We start from the raw sequence: 15,370 nt of genomic DNA, 5'->3' as shown, positions 1-15,370 counted from the left end.
AAAAAAAAAAAAAAAAAAAAGGATGAGAAACCACCATAGAGAACAAAGATTTTAAAAGTTTGGGAAACATTACATTATAGGATGATGCAGATAACTAGTTATCTATAAGAATTAAAAAAGCAAGTTATGCTGAAAAATAGTGCTAACAAGTCACAGGGGAGAGGAGGAATCTCGAATATGTTCTGACTGTCCACTGCTGAAATCAGTCCTAACCACCACAGGTACACAGACTGAGAGCTAAGCAGAGAGCCAGGCCTGTGCTGGGTGGACGTACCCAGATTACCTCATGTGGTCCTCACAAAAGCCTGACGAAGTGGACTCTATTATTATCCACATATTATAAAAGAGAAAACTAAAGCTTGGTTCAGTCACTTTCCCATAAATCTAACAAGTAGTGGAGCCAGTATCCAAGCCTACATGGTCTGACGCTAAAGCCCAGGCTCGTAAACATGAAGCCATGTTGCTTCCTAGGAATTAAATGCCTCCATTTGCAGCCCAAGACAGAAGATGTTCTTAAAAACACACATTTTAGTTTAAAGCATGTAAATAGTCCAGGTATGCTGGCTTACATCTGTAATCCCAGCACACTGGCAGGCTGAGGCAGACAGATCACTGGAGGTCAGTTCAAGACCAACCTGGTCAACATAGGGAAAACGTGTCTCTACAAAAATACAAAAATTAGCCAGGCTTGGTGATCCTTGCCTGTAGTCCCAGCTACTCAGGAGGCTGAAGTGGGAGGATGGCTTGAGTCGGGGAGGTGGAGGCTACTGTGCACCAAGATTGCTCCATTAAGCCAGCATGTCCTTAATGGGGAATCAATCTGTTGACAAAGACGACAGTCAAAACATTCAAGAAAACTGTAGAATGGATTTTCATGTATATGGGTTTTGTTTTTTGAGACAGGGTCTGGCTCTGTCACCCAGGCTGGAGTACAGTGGAGCAATCTTGGACTGGGCTCTGGATCCCCTTATCCCTGTGCAGGTTGGCACCAGAAGACAACTGGCTCCAGCTGCCCCTCACCTCTCCTGCCACAGGTCCTACAGAACCACATGTATTCTAGCTGGATCCTCCTCCCATCTTTCCTCAACTCCTGAAACCCCTGCACAAATCCCCCCAACCTGAACCTCTTCTAAACCTTCTCTTGCCTCCTCTGTCCGGAGCCTGGCCCTCGCAATAGCTGCTGTTATGTCTCTCAGCAGTTGCTCCATGGAGCCTGGCAGGGAGCCCCTCATTACCACCTCCAGACAGTACTCTTTCCTACCACCCCCCAAAACCTGAATCTTCTGTCATGAGAGTACATCATTCATGAGCTTTCACTGTTGCCATCATGTACCAATCCCTAGTTCACTCCCGTGTTTCTTAATTATTTTAGCCCCAGCTCATTGTCACTTTCTCCAATTACTATTCCTGTCTGGGTGCGGGAATTTTCACGCACTTACATGACTCTCAGGCCCTGTTCTTTCAAGTCTTTGAACTCTTCCCCTGCAATACCCTAGTCCTTCACCCTACCACAGTCACGAATTCCTTTGCTCATGACTTAGATCCTGAATTACCCGTAACTGCACCTCTCTACAATCCAAAATCCAGGCTCCCCCAGTTGCTGACCACCACTTACTATATTTACAGCTTCCTGCCTCTAGCACCTAAACTCCAGTAATTCTTTGACCTACCATTACCTGTTCCTATACCTTATCAGAGTCGCACCCTTCCCCGAAGTCCTCCCTTCCCTCCTCACCTAGCTTAAGTCCCATGGTAAATCACAGAATCCTTCCCCTGCAACCATCCTCAGTGTCATTGTTCTGCTTTACTTGAGTGTACTCAGGAAGACCACAGCCCTGAAGAAATCCAATTCTCTGTTTACTCCACTCCTGCAACTGTTGAGCTGAATATGGCTGAAGAAAATACACAACCTGACCGAAGTTCAGCAACCTTGCTACATTTCCCTAGGTCAGTGGTTCTGAACTTCAATTTTTAAAATATAGACATTAATCGTTCTAGCACCAGTTCTAGAAATGGTTACCCCTTTCCTCACTGGATTGCCTTGGCACCTTTGTCAAAAATCTTTGTCAAATCTTTGACACATATTTGACCAAATATGTGTCAGCCTATTTCCGGACTCTTTCTTCTGTTCCACTAGTCTATCTATACACAAATACCACATTATCTTGACGACTGTAGCTTTATGGTAAGCAATGAAATACGTTTGAAGTACGAGCTCTCCATCATTACTCTTCTCTTTCATTGTGGCTACTCTAGGTCCTCTTCACTGCCATATATGTTTTACAACCTAAATGTCCATCAACAGATGAATGGATATATGGCATTATAAATCTTATAATCTTATGAGAAATCTTATCAATTTCTACAAAAAATGTAAAAAACTGGCTGTGTTATGATTTGGGATTATACTGAATCTTCAAATCAATTTTGGGGGGAACTGACATCTGAATAAAAATATTCCAACCCATAAATATATCTTTCCTTTTTAAATGTATTCATAGCAATGTTCCATAGTTTTCAGTGTAAAGATCTTACACAGATTTTTGTTGAATTTATCCATCAGCATTTCATTTTTCTATAAATAGAACTTCGTTTTTAAAATTATAGTACATAAAACTTACTAATTAAACCATCTTACCTGCATAATTCAGGGGCATTAAGTACATTCACATTGTTGTGCAACTCTCACCATTACCAGAATGTTTCCATCATCCCAGACAAAAATTCTATGCCTATCAAACAGTAACTCCCCACTCTCTCTCCCAGGCCCTGGTAATCTCTATTCTATTTTTTGTCTCTAAATATTACCTATTCTAGGTACCTCATATAAGTGGGATCGTACAAAATTGGTCCTTTTGTGTTAGGCTTATTTTACTTAGCATACGTTTTTCAAGATTCATCAATGTTGTAGCATGGATCAGAAATGTATTCTTTCTTAAGGTTGAATAATAAATGTTGTTTATCTATTCATCTGTTGATGGACATTTAGGTTGCTTCCAAGTATTTCATATTTTTATTGCACTGTAAATGGCATTTAGATGGCAGATTCTAATTGTTCACTGTTTATCAAAAAAGAACTCGATCTGCTCACAAACCTAATCCCTCTTGATTTCCCTTGCCCCTATGCACATCCTTCCATCTCCTCCGTGCAAAACCTCTGAGACTTCCTTGATTATTTGTACAGCCCATGCCCAATCAGTGAGCAAATCTGGTTAATTCTACCTATAAAACACACCCCAAATGCAACCACTCCTCACTGCCTCCACTGCAACCTTCCTGGTGCCAGATACAAACATCTCTCACTGAGATTACTGCAATACAGCTAGTGCTCGATTTACGACCACGGTTGGGACCAGCAGACCGGTCGTAACACGATTTGTTCGTAAGTTGAGTAGGCTATATGTACAATTGAAATAGGGCACACGGGGATGGTAGTGCTGCCGGAAGCTGGTCCGCACTGTCGTACACCCAGCTGGGCAACGTTTGCGCTGCCAGACGCGGAGCAGTCGTGGCTAGTGATTGTGGTCGTAAAGTCAAATGGTCGTAAGTTGCATAGGTGGTAAGTTGATCAATACCTGTAGATTACTGGTCCCCCGTTTCTGTCCCATGTAATCTCGAAAGAGTCCCCAGAGTGGCCATGTGAAAATGTAAGTCAAACCATTTCACGTCATTACTCAAAAGCATTGAATTGCTCACCATTTCCTTCCAATTTAGGACGGAAGCTCTTATAATTGCCTACAAGGTCCAAGATCATTTGGTCTCATTGCCTCTCTCGCCCAACCTCCTGTCCCTCCTCCTCATGCACTCCAGCTATGATGGCCCCCTTGCTATTTCTCCAACACACCAGACACGCGCCCACCTGGCATTTGCCTGTCTTTGGGATGTTTTGTCCCACATGCATGGTTCCCTCCTTTAATTCCCTCAAGGTTTTACTCAATGTCACCTTCTCAGTGAGGCCTACCCTGACCAACTCACTCAAATTTGAACCCTAGCCCCTCTGGCATTCCTGATCTCCCTTACTCCGCCCTATTTTCCCCTTATATTAATTAAAATAAACTTTTTATTCTGGAATAATTCTAGATGCACAGAAAAGTTGCAAAGATAGTACAGACGGTTTCTCTGGCCTTGTTTTCCCCTAATGCTAACATGCTGCATCACCAGAGTATATTTGTCAAAGCTAAGAAACCAACACTGATACATGACTATGAACTAACTCCAGGCTTTATTGACATTTCACTATTTTTTCCACCAACATCTTTTTCTCTGTTCTAGAATCCAATTCAGGATATCATATTGTATACATTCATCACATCTCCTTATCTCTCTGTGACAGTTTCTCAGTCTTTCCTTGTTTCCCAAAGCCTCAAAGTCTTGAGGAGTCCTGGGGCCAGGTGACTGTCCATCAGCTTTGGTTTGCCTGATATTTTCCTCATGACTACACTGGGGTTATGGGTTTAGGGGACGAAAACCTCAGAGGTAAAGTGCTTTTCTCACCAAATCATATGTGGGATACATGTTATTAACACGACTTATCACTAGTGGTGTTAACCATCATCACTTGGTTAAGGAGGCATCTGTCAAGTTGGTTCACTGTAAAGTTACTAACTTTTCCTTTTCTACACTTGAATCTTTGGAAATGAATCATTAAATTCAGCCCCTAGCCCTGGCAGGCATAGGTCTTATATTTTCTAATGTGTTGACATACCATTTCTTTTCATTTCTTTTCTTTTCTTTTTTTTTTGAGACAGAGTCTCACTCTGTTGCCCAGGCTGGAGTGCAGTGGTACAATCTTGGCTCACTACAACCTCTGGCTCTCGGGTTCAAGCAATTCTCCTGCCTCAGCCTCCTGAGTAGCTGGGACTACAGGTGCCCACAACCACGCCTGGTTCATTTCTTGTATTTTAGTCAAGATGGGATTTCACCATGTTGGCCAGAATGGTCTTGATCTCCTGACCAAGAGGAGGTCGTGATCTGCCCTCCTCAGCCTCCTAAAGGGCTGAGATAAAAGGCATGAGCCACTGTCCCTGGTCACCATTTATTTTTTTATTCCCCACATTTGAAGGTAAACTCTAGAAGACATGAATCCCTGTTTCTTTTATTTACCAGTGTAGTTCCAGTATCTAGAATAGTACCAAGCATGTGATAAATACTCAATATTTGTTGGATGGCTGGATAACAGAAAAGAAAGTGACCTCAGAATCTGTTCAGGTCACAGTTTCCTACAGTGTCAAGTATGCACCTCCTCACCTAGAAAAATATGTGCTCAGGAAACAAATCAGGTATGTTTTGTGCTTCAAGGTATTACTCACATGTCGAGTTACCTTTTTCAGTGGGATCTGCAGTTCTATTATGGGAAACTGCCTTAAAGAATAAAGTTACATGATAAAATTTGAGGTGTTAGCAGTAGGCTTGAATAGAGAATCTCTGTAAAATGCTTAGAATAGTAGCTGTAAATAACAGAAACGAAAGAAATGTCAATTTTCTTCTATTGCCTCACCTTATGTATAGGTGAAAGAGATTTTGGAGGTACACAGAGCCTTCCTGCACTTCAAAATATACTTTATTTTATCTGCTAATAATCTTAAATCCTTTTTGAAACAAGGCCAGAGTATAAATTTGTAATACTCTATACTCCTAAATCCATTTAATATTAATTAATTTGGTCTCTTCCTAAAATCTGCTTTTGGTCTGGTCAACACTTGAGGTCAGTGTATCTAGAATCAGGATTTCCCACAGAGCCTCACTGGTCTGAGAGGTGTCCTGGCCTTGGCCACAATCTCCAGGTTGCTTTGCACATAAGGTTTTTCCCATGGAAGAATGCAAGCCACACTTAAGGGCCTAGGCTTTACTTTGTAGTTAAGAAGACATCCTGAGGTTTTAGGGAGAAAAAGTCCTCCACTTTCACAACTTTAAAGATTTGTTCAGCAGCAGATGCTAACTAAACTTTGGATTACATTTTAAAATACCCACCAGTGATTAAAATAAAAATATATTTCTTTTCTTTTCTTTTTTGAGACAGAGTTTCTCTCTTGTCACCCGAGCTGGAGTGCAATGGTGCGATCTCAGCTCACTGCAACCTTCAATTCCCGGGTTCAAGTGATTCTCCTGCCTCAGCCTCCCGAGTAGCTGGGATCACAGGCATGCACCACCATGCCCGGCTAATTTTTGTATTATTAGTAAAGGTAGGGTTTCACCATGTTGGCCAGGCTTGTCTCAAACTCCCGACCTCAGGTGATCTGCCCACCTATGAGTACATATTTCTTAAGGTAGATTCTATATTTCAATAATGGAAGCAATTCAGTGTCCCACTAAAGGAAGCACTGCTTGGCATGTTTTTAAAATGTCGTGAGATCAGCTGATTTTATACATTGCTTGCTGAATACAATCTCTGGAAAGCAGAGCCACCATACAGTCTTTTCCCTCTAACATTTTTATACTTACCACTGCTGCTTCTCTAATGCACCTAATTCTGCCAAGCATTATTTTCCTGAAGAATAGTATCAGGGATAGGAGTCATATTTTCAAGTCATTAAAATTCTGGCAGTCTCATTTCATGTAAGACATCTTAATTTTTCTCAGGTCATAAATCAGTGAACATCTCTTATTAGCAGGGCTAAGAAAAAAATATCTTGGATTCCTTTTTGAGAAATATGTTCAAAAACAAACCAGATAAGAACCATGGCCAGGAAAATCCTTTCTAGCTGCTATAGAACAGAACCTTTCATTCAAAGACAAAGTAACTTATTAAGAACTCAAAAAATCGGCCAAACAGGGAGAAGAAAGGCTACAAAGTAGGCTAGGAATGGCAAGCTGTATTTTTTTCTCTAGATTTAGCAATAGTGAAACCTGTCTGTAAATCTTACGAAGAAGAGAAAGTTGAGATATGATCATTATGTTTCTTATTCTGTTCATTTATATCCTATGCATTATTGATTGCTTATTGTGGACCAGGTACTGTGTAGAGTCCAGAAAGTACAAAGGTCAATAAGGTACAGATGCTTCCTCTAAAAACTGATGCATGGAAGAAGGTAACATTTGTTGTACATAGCCCCAGGACCAGGATCAATGGCTGGAAGTTACATTATAAAAGACATTCTAAGAAACTGTTCCAAACTAGAGCAGCCTGCATCTCATATGTCATCAAAGGCAGTGTTCAAACAGAAACTGGATGTCCTAATTGGGAGTACTTCTTGGGTAATTTCATGTAAGTGACTTCCCGTTTTCACTACAGAACAGAGAAGAAAATTCTAGGTACTTTTTAAATATTCAAGTGAAATAATGCTATTTTTGAAGACTAAGAGCCAGTCATATCAATTCTGAAAATATCTTAAATGCTTATGGGCTGCTTTTTTCCTTCCATTTTTCAATTTTTAAATTCTCTATATTAGGCTTTGAGTTTCTCAGGAATTGAATTCATGCTGTATACTATTTTCCTTCTAACAGCAAGAGCCTAGCTTTGTATAACATCAGCTAGTCAGGCTGTAACATTTTTACTGAAATATATTAATTGGTTTTACTTCAGCATAATATTTTGAGCATGGCTATAGAACAAATATTAACTAACTGAAATGTTTCTTTCTCAATATGCTGAGATCAATAATACTTTAATGAAAAGGTGAATAACAGTTGCCATGTTTCTCATAAGACAAACAGAAAATAATCTCCAAGTACAGGTAAATATATAATCTAACAAAGCTTGAAAAGGATTTTTTTTTAATTTTAAAAGACTAAGTAGCAAAAATAAGGATTAGGGGCTTTGGCTCACAAATAAAACATTTTTATGGTCACACTAATCTAAAAAAACATAGAGTGGTGTTTGTCTTAATGAATGTAACTACATTTCATATAGCATGGTAAGGACATTATTTATAATTCAGGTAATTTTCTAAACTCCTCTTGGTCCCAGGAGAAGCCTTTTTGGTGATTCTTCCTCACTGACCTCTCTCTTAAGGTTTGCATTATCTTCAGACGTATCAGTAATACATATTACTCATTTAACAGTTTTATTTGCTCATCATGTGTCCAATTTCCTCTATTGCCTTTATAGCAGTTCACCTTGGAGTGTCTTAGATTACAAGCTCCCAGTAACAGAAACGTCTGGTAGAAAAGAGCGGAGTGATGGATGGCTGTTCAATATATACTTCTGGATGATGACTATGTTAATCATCAACTAAAATGATCCATTATTTTAAATTGCTTACTCTAGAATACAAAATGATGATTTATATATGTAGCACCATGTTAAAGCACTGCACAGTGACTTGTTTAAAATTCCTTAAGCAGAAATGGCATGCCAGTCTAAAAGGCATAAAAGCAAGGGCATTTATAAAAACCAAACATCAGGAACCCTGGAGCAAGGGCAATACCTAAGAGTTTGTTACTATGTAGGTGAATGCAAGTGTGTTACTGTACTTACAGTAACACAGTGAAGTCACATGAGTTCTACCCTCTTCACAGCTCAAAGTAGAGTAAATGAAGAAAATGCAGGTATGTCAATATAAGATAACTTTCCTAGATGAACAAGAATGAGAGTGATGTCTACTGCGCCACAATACCAGGTATCAAGGAACAAATACTTCAGCGTTCACTGGGAGCAAAGCAAAGTGGCAGGTGTTGTGAGGCTGGCAAGGAAGACCCACGTGACTGATGCTGTTTATATTAGGCAGGCTGCTTAACTTCCCTGAGCCTTAGTTTTCATCAAATGCAGATTATATTCTTATAAAGTGACTGTGAAGAAGAAGAGGGCAATGGTGTAAAGCCTCTCGCCAAATTCAGGCTCACAGCGGTAGCTGTACTTGGTAGAGTGATGAGGACCAGTCTGGTGACAGCATCAGCTACAAAGACAGTCGTGCCCTCGGAGAGCTTACGACAGGACATCAGATGTACCACACATGCGCTTGCCCATCCACATTCACATGGAGCCTTGCCAGGCTGTCTCTGCTGCTGACTGTATTTGTGGCATCTGATCCCTTCTCAGCATGCAACCTAGACATCAACTAATTAAAATTTTCACAAATGACATTTAGCTGCTGTTCTGACTGGGGGGTACAGTTGTGAAGACACAAGTGATAGTTAACAGTTATCCAAGTTTTCCTATGAGTCAAGCACTCTTCTACATACTTCATGTGTATGATCTCATTCAATCCTTTCAACAACTCTACAATGTGGGTACTATCATTAGCCCTGCTTTTCAGATGAGAAGACATGGCATGTTCATATGAAAAATTAGGTGGCAATTTCTCACTGGAATGCAGAGTCACAGGCAGTTTTAACCATCTGTCAAATTAGTCATATGGGTGTTATTGGTATAAATTCAGAAGACAAAGAGAAAATATGTTGTATGACTGAGAATGCTTCATAGAGAAGGAAATAACTATAGCTGAAGAATGGGTAGGATCTGCCCAGACAGAGAAGACAAAGGTATTACCAGTAAAGGAAAGAATGTGAACAAGGCTACAGAAATACAAAAATACAGAAGAACATTTGGGCAGGAGTGGAGAGATCATGTCAGAAAATAAAACAAAACAAAATAAAACAAAAAACAGCTGAGAGAGGGCTTGCACCTGTGACCTCAGCCACTTGGGAGACTGAGCTGGGAGGATGGCTTGAGCCCAGGAGTTTGAGGCTGCAGCGAGCTCACTGTACTCCAGCCTAAGGGTAAGACCCTGTCTCAAAAAAAAAAAAAAGAACAAAGGAAGGAAGGGAAGGAAAGGAAGAAAGGGGAGGAAAGGAAGGAGGGAAAGAAGGAAGGGAGGGACGGAGGGAGGAAGGGAGGGAGGGAGGAAAAAAAAATAAAAGGCTGGAAAGTCAGCTTAGCACCTGGGTGGGAAGGGGCTGGAGTCTGAAAGTATTTGCCTGGGGTTTCATGTACATTGCCATTCCTAAGTCAGCCTTTAGTTTATTACGTGCATAGGTGATCATCTACAATGGGGGAAGTTAAGGGCCTAAAGGCCCTAAGAGCAAAAACCTCTCCATCGCCTTTTGACAAGGTACCCCAAATTCCAAACTGAATATTTGTCTATATTTGGCATATTACTGGCTAGGTACAATATAAGTAGTAGCTCCCAAACTCTAGTGGACATCAGAAACAACTAGAAAGCTGGTTAAAACACAGATTGCTGGGTCCCACCTCCCAGTTTCTAAACCACTTGGTGTGGGGTGAGGCCCAAGAATTTGTATTTCTAGCAAATTCCCAGGTGATGCTTAATGCTGCTGGTCCAGCATTTGAGAACCACTGACCTAAAAGGATAAAATCCAGAACAAGTAAATTCTAACAGAGGAGAGAAAAATTTTATATGAGATTATTTTAAATAATAACTAACAAATGGACCCCTAAGTGAAGGGGAAGAGGCTAGGCATGTGGAGATGCTATAACAAACATTCTTCAGCCATAAAAGGGTACATGTGAAAAGGCTTGAGTATCTCTTCTCCAAAATATCTGGGAACAAAAGTATTTGGATTTTATCAGATTTTGGAATACTTGCATATACACAATGCGATATCTTGGATATGCGACCCAAGTTGAAACACAAAATTAATTCATGTTTCATGTATATCTTACACCTGGAGGTAATTTTATATAACATTTTAAATAATGTTAGGCATGAAACAACGTTTTAACTGTGATCTGTCACATGAGATCATGTGTGGAATTTTCCAATGTGGTTTCATATCAGCACTCAAAAAGTTTGAGATTTTGGAGCTTTCTGAATTTTAGATTTTCAGATTAAAGATGCTCAACTTGTACCAACTTAAAATGTTAGCTCTGGTATGGTCAAGACAGCTCTCTCGATGCTTAACATTACCAGTGGCCACTCTTGTGCACCGCTTTGGACAATTTATTATAGAAATTATGCCAGACTCAGTAGCAGCTGTCAAACAGCTAAGATACTTAATTTTTATTTGTATTGGTCCCATCAATACACTTAAATATTGAGAAGATTTACAAAAAAAGTAAATGTGGCATTATTCTTCTCTATTATGTTTGGGGGCAGGGGGAAATATTTAAAATAGCACTTAGAGTTAAAACAAATGTAGAGAATTTATTAATAAAAAAATTAGCAACCAAACTACATAGAAAAGAAGAAGGGTCTCCCTCCCATGAGCTAATAAAGTGATAACATTTAACTAGCCTTCCATAAATCACTAAACAATATCATATTGATTAACTCAGTATAATAAGAGCTTTTTATTTTTAGCTCTTGGTTCTCTGTCAATTTCAAGATTATGTTTCCTATTTCACACAGATATTTTCCCCTTTATATAAGTTATTGATAGTTCCTGTTGTTATAATCAGTTTAACATGCTTATCTCTCTCCTTATCTATAAATATTTATAATGTGGAATAATTTTGAAATTTCAATTTATCTTGCTTCTAACATTTCTAAAGTAGTGAAATTTGGTAGGATGCTTTTTCTTTTAAAATAAGGGTAGTGGTATTTTACAAAAGCCAAGACAGATGAAAAAATGGCCTTAAATATTACCTCTTAAGGATTCTGCTTCCTTTTGATTCTCTTGAGAAAATAAAAAGGAATTGTGTTTCTTTCATATCTCATACTTAAATGTGGTTTCCTAATATCAAATGAAAATCAATATGATTTCAGGTTAACATAAAGGCTGTCAGGTTTCCATCTCTTCCAGACAACAAAAAATACTATGTACAGACATATCTTTTTCAATGTATCATCAAATATATTGCAAGAGTAAAATTAAGCTGCTGTGATTAATTTTGTTGTTGTTGTTATTTGTTTGAGATGGAGTCTCGCTCTGTTGCCAGGCTGGAGTGCAGTGGCGCGATCTCAGCTCATTGCAACCTCCACCTCCTAGGTTTGGTTCCAGTGATTCTCCTGCCTCAGCCTCCTGAGTAGCTGGAATTACAGGCACACACCACCACGTCTGACTAATTTTTGTATTTTTAGTAGAGATGGAGTTTCACCATGTTGACCAAGATGGTCTCGATCTCTTGACCTCATGATCCACCCACCTCGGCCTCCCAAATTGTTGGGATTACAGGTGTGAGCCACTGCATCCAGCCAATTGTTTTTAAAATTTAACATTCAAGCTGGTGAACTCTGTTGTGTTGGGAGTGTTCTCCTCTGGGCCAGTAGCTGCAAATAGGACATTGCAGTCACAATGCCTTCCTGCACCACTTCCACTACTCCCTTATATTTCTGCCTAAGCAGTTCAATTTGATCCCAGCTCATGTGGAATTCATCAATAAGCTATAATAGCAGCTTCCTTATCTTCAGTTTATATTCTTAAGGTTATATTTTTTTCTCCCATTACAAACACTTTTTAAAACAGAAATAAACAGTACACTATAAGTAAATCTGCAGATAATGTAAACAAGCTAAACTGAAGTCTTGCACTGCTATGAAAAAGCGAGATGAAAGTAAACATTTAACATTTTAAAGCCACATACTGAGACTGGAAAATTAGTGCTGTGTTATATACTAATGAGTTTACAAAACTCAATTCACTTGGACATCTTTAGAAAGTGACATAGATTGTCTCAGCTCTATGTTTTTAAATTGAATTTTTCTGATTATAGAAATGTAATTATATATCAAAAATCTTAAAATGTTACATATTTTCTAATTATAAATATGTAAATATGTGGGTCATGTGGTATTTACATTTCTCAAACTTAGGTAAATTTTACCCAGAAGAAAATAAAGCTGCAAACACGTACTGAACTCTAGTAAAAATATACATGATGAAGTATTTAAGCAGAAGCATATTGATGCCTGCAACTTATTTGAAATGTATCAAAATGAATTAATAAACAGAAGGGTAGATAGCTGCATATACACTTGATAAAGCAAGTATTTATATTAACGATAGGCACTAGATGGTAGGTATGCAAATATTTACTACAAAACCTTTTTACCTTTTCTTTAGTTTTTTTGAGACAGAGTTTTGCTCTGTCCCCAGGCGCCAGGCTGGAGTGCAGTGGTGCAATCTTGGCTCACTGCGATCTCCGCCTCCTGGGTTCTAGCAATTCTCCTGCCTCAGCCTCCTGAGTAGCTGGGACTATAGGCGTGCGCCACCACGCCCAGCTAATTTTTATATTTTTTAGTAGAGATGGGTTTCACCATGTTGGCCAGGATGGTCTCAATCTCTTGACCTCGTGATCCGCCCACCTAGGCCTCCCAAAGTGCTGGGATTACAGGCGTGAGCCACTGTGCCCGGCTACCTTTTCTTTATGTTTGAAATTTTTCACAATAAAATGTTGGAGGGAAAAGAAATGTAAAATCATCACAGGAAAATACGAAAAACAAGGTATGCTGTAAGAAAAATAAAAGCACCATACAGACACAAAACCTATACCTGGAATCATATTATTTATAATGTTTCGTAATTTGCTTTTACCACTTTACCATTATATAATCAGCATTTTCCTTGCTTTCTAAATGTTCTTCCAAATGGAAGAGAAATAAATTACATAACTGCAATATAACTTGTAACTTCCAATTCTTCACCATTACACATCTGAGAAGACTCCTATTATTATATCCATCTTTCTGCGCATCTCTGATTATTTACTTAGGATAAAGTCCTAGAAGTAAGATTTCTGGCCCAAAGACGTAAACATTTTAAGATTTTTGATACATCTTGCTAAACTCTTCTCCAGAAAGGTTTACCAATTTACATTTCTAATAGCAGTGTATCACAGATTCTAGCTAACCACAGACATGATTTTACATTTCAAATTAAATGCTTTCATAAATAAAATTTATGAAATGTGAATTTTTTCATATTTATGATATAAAATATGAAATAAAAAATTTATTTATGAAAGCATTTAATTTGAGATACAGTCACAATTTCTGCCAAAAAGACAATATTCTTTTTTAAAAAATTTAAAGTAAACAATCCTATTACCAAAATCTTAGTTTCTAAATATCATACTCCAAAATCAGGTATATTGACTCAGGGCTTCCCGAAAACATGGCTGACTCCAGGAATGGGACAGTAACTAGATGAGCCTAGAACATCTTTTTGTGCCTGAAGAAAATCATCAAAAAATGACGGTGACATATCAAAAGGACGCAGGAGCCAGCTGGAAAGAGCTCTTACTTGCTAAATTTGGGATAATTTAAGCATGAAAATGAATAACACTAATGGATTATAACATTCTGAATTTCAAAGTCTTCAGGTCTGTAATCAAACAATAAATACATGAATGGATGGATGAATAAAGGAAGAAAGAAAAAAATAAGAAGGGCAAACTCACTTATGCTAGAACCTTTTACTTTCTGTACAGCAAATCATCATAGTACTATTTAATCCAAACAAGAATAATCAATGGATGCTAAAAACATTAGTGAATGTTTGCTCAGAAGAGATATTTACCTAGCGTCAAAGTTTCTACCCATAGCTTAATTATTAATTACAAAGGAAAAATAGGTATTTTCTTTTACTGTGAAGAAATTGGGTAAACCTCTCTTAACTAAGGGTTCAAAATTAATATTACCAATAATGAGACTGACATCACAAGACACCCATTAAGACACACCAAAGACACATGGCCTATGTAGTTTCCCTGCCAAAACTACATAAACTCTGACTAGGCTGGAGACTGGGGGAGGAAATCACATAAACCCCAAAAGAGGAACATTCTACAAAACAATTGTCCTATATTCTTCCAAAATGTCTGCATATTAGAAGACAGAAAAGATGAGAAACTGTTCCAGATTAAGCCAGGCTAAACAGACATGTTGATTACACACAATACATAATCCTGGATTGGATCCTGGGTTGGAAAAATTACCATCAAAAACTCTTATTGCAAAAGTTGGAAAAATGTGAATACAGACTGTGTAACAAGTAACATTATTGTTATTGTTAAATTTTCTGAATTTGTTAATTGTACTGTGGTTGTGTTTTGGGAGAGGCTAAAGTATCTAGGGATAAAGGTACATGACATCTGTAATGTACTCCCACGGTTCAGCAAAAATCATACACTATATATGAATACATATAAATCAATAATATAGACAGAGAAAGCAAATAATGCTACTAAGTGATGAGTCTAGAGGAAGAATATAGTGTACTAGAGTTCATGGTACTATTCTTGCAATTTTTCTCTAGGTTTAAGAAATTTTTTAAATAAAGTTTTAAAGAGCTAAAGATTTTAAGTAGGCCGGGCACGGTGGCTCACACCTGTAATCCCAGCACTTTGGGAGGCCAAGGCAGGCGGATCATGAGGTCAAGGCATCAAGACTATCCTGGCCAACAGGGTGAAACCCCGTCTCTACTAATTATACAAAAAAAAATTAGCTAGGCGTGGTGGCACGCACCTGTGGCCCTAGCTACTCGGGAGGCTAAGGAGGAAGAATCGCTTGAACCCAGGAGGAGGAGGTTGCAG

General features: G+C 38.6%; 1 protein-coding gene across 4 annotated transcripts in view; it reads right to left on the bottom strand.

The window, feature by feature from the left end:
• MAP3K20 (mitogen-activated protein kinase kinase kinase 20) overlaps window positions 1–15,370 on the bottom strand; it is a 195,088-nt gene that overhangs the window by 162,089 nt on the left and 17,629 nt on the right. The window lies entirely within an intron of this gene.

The sequence above is a fragment of the Cebus imitator genome, unplaced genomic scaffold (genome assembly GCF_001604975.1).
Source record: "Cebus imitator isolate Cc_AM_T3 unplaced genomic scaffold, Cebus_imitator-1.0 Scaffold110, whole genome shotgun sequence".
Classification (NCBI taxonomy): Eukaryota; Metazoa; Chordata; class Mammalia; order Primates; family Cebidae; genus Cebus; species Cebus imitator.
Note: the sequence above shows the minus strand (reverse complement) of the source record. Positions and strands in the feature narration are given on the sequence as shown.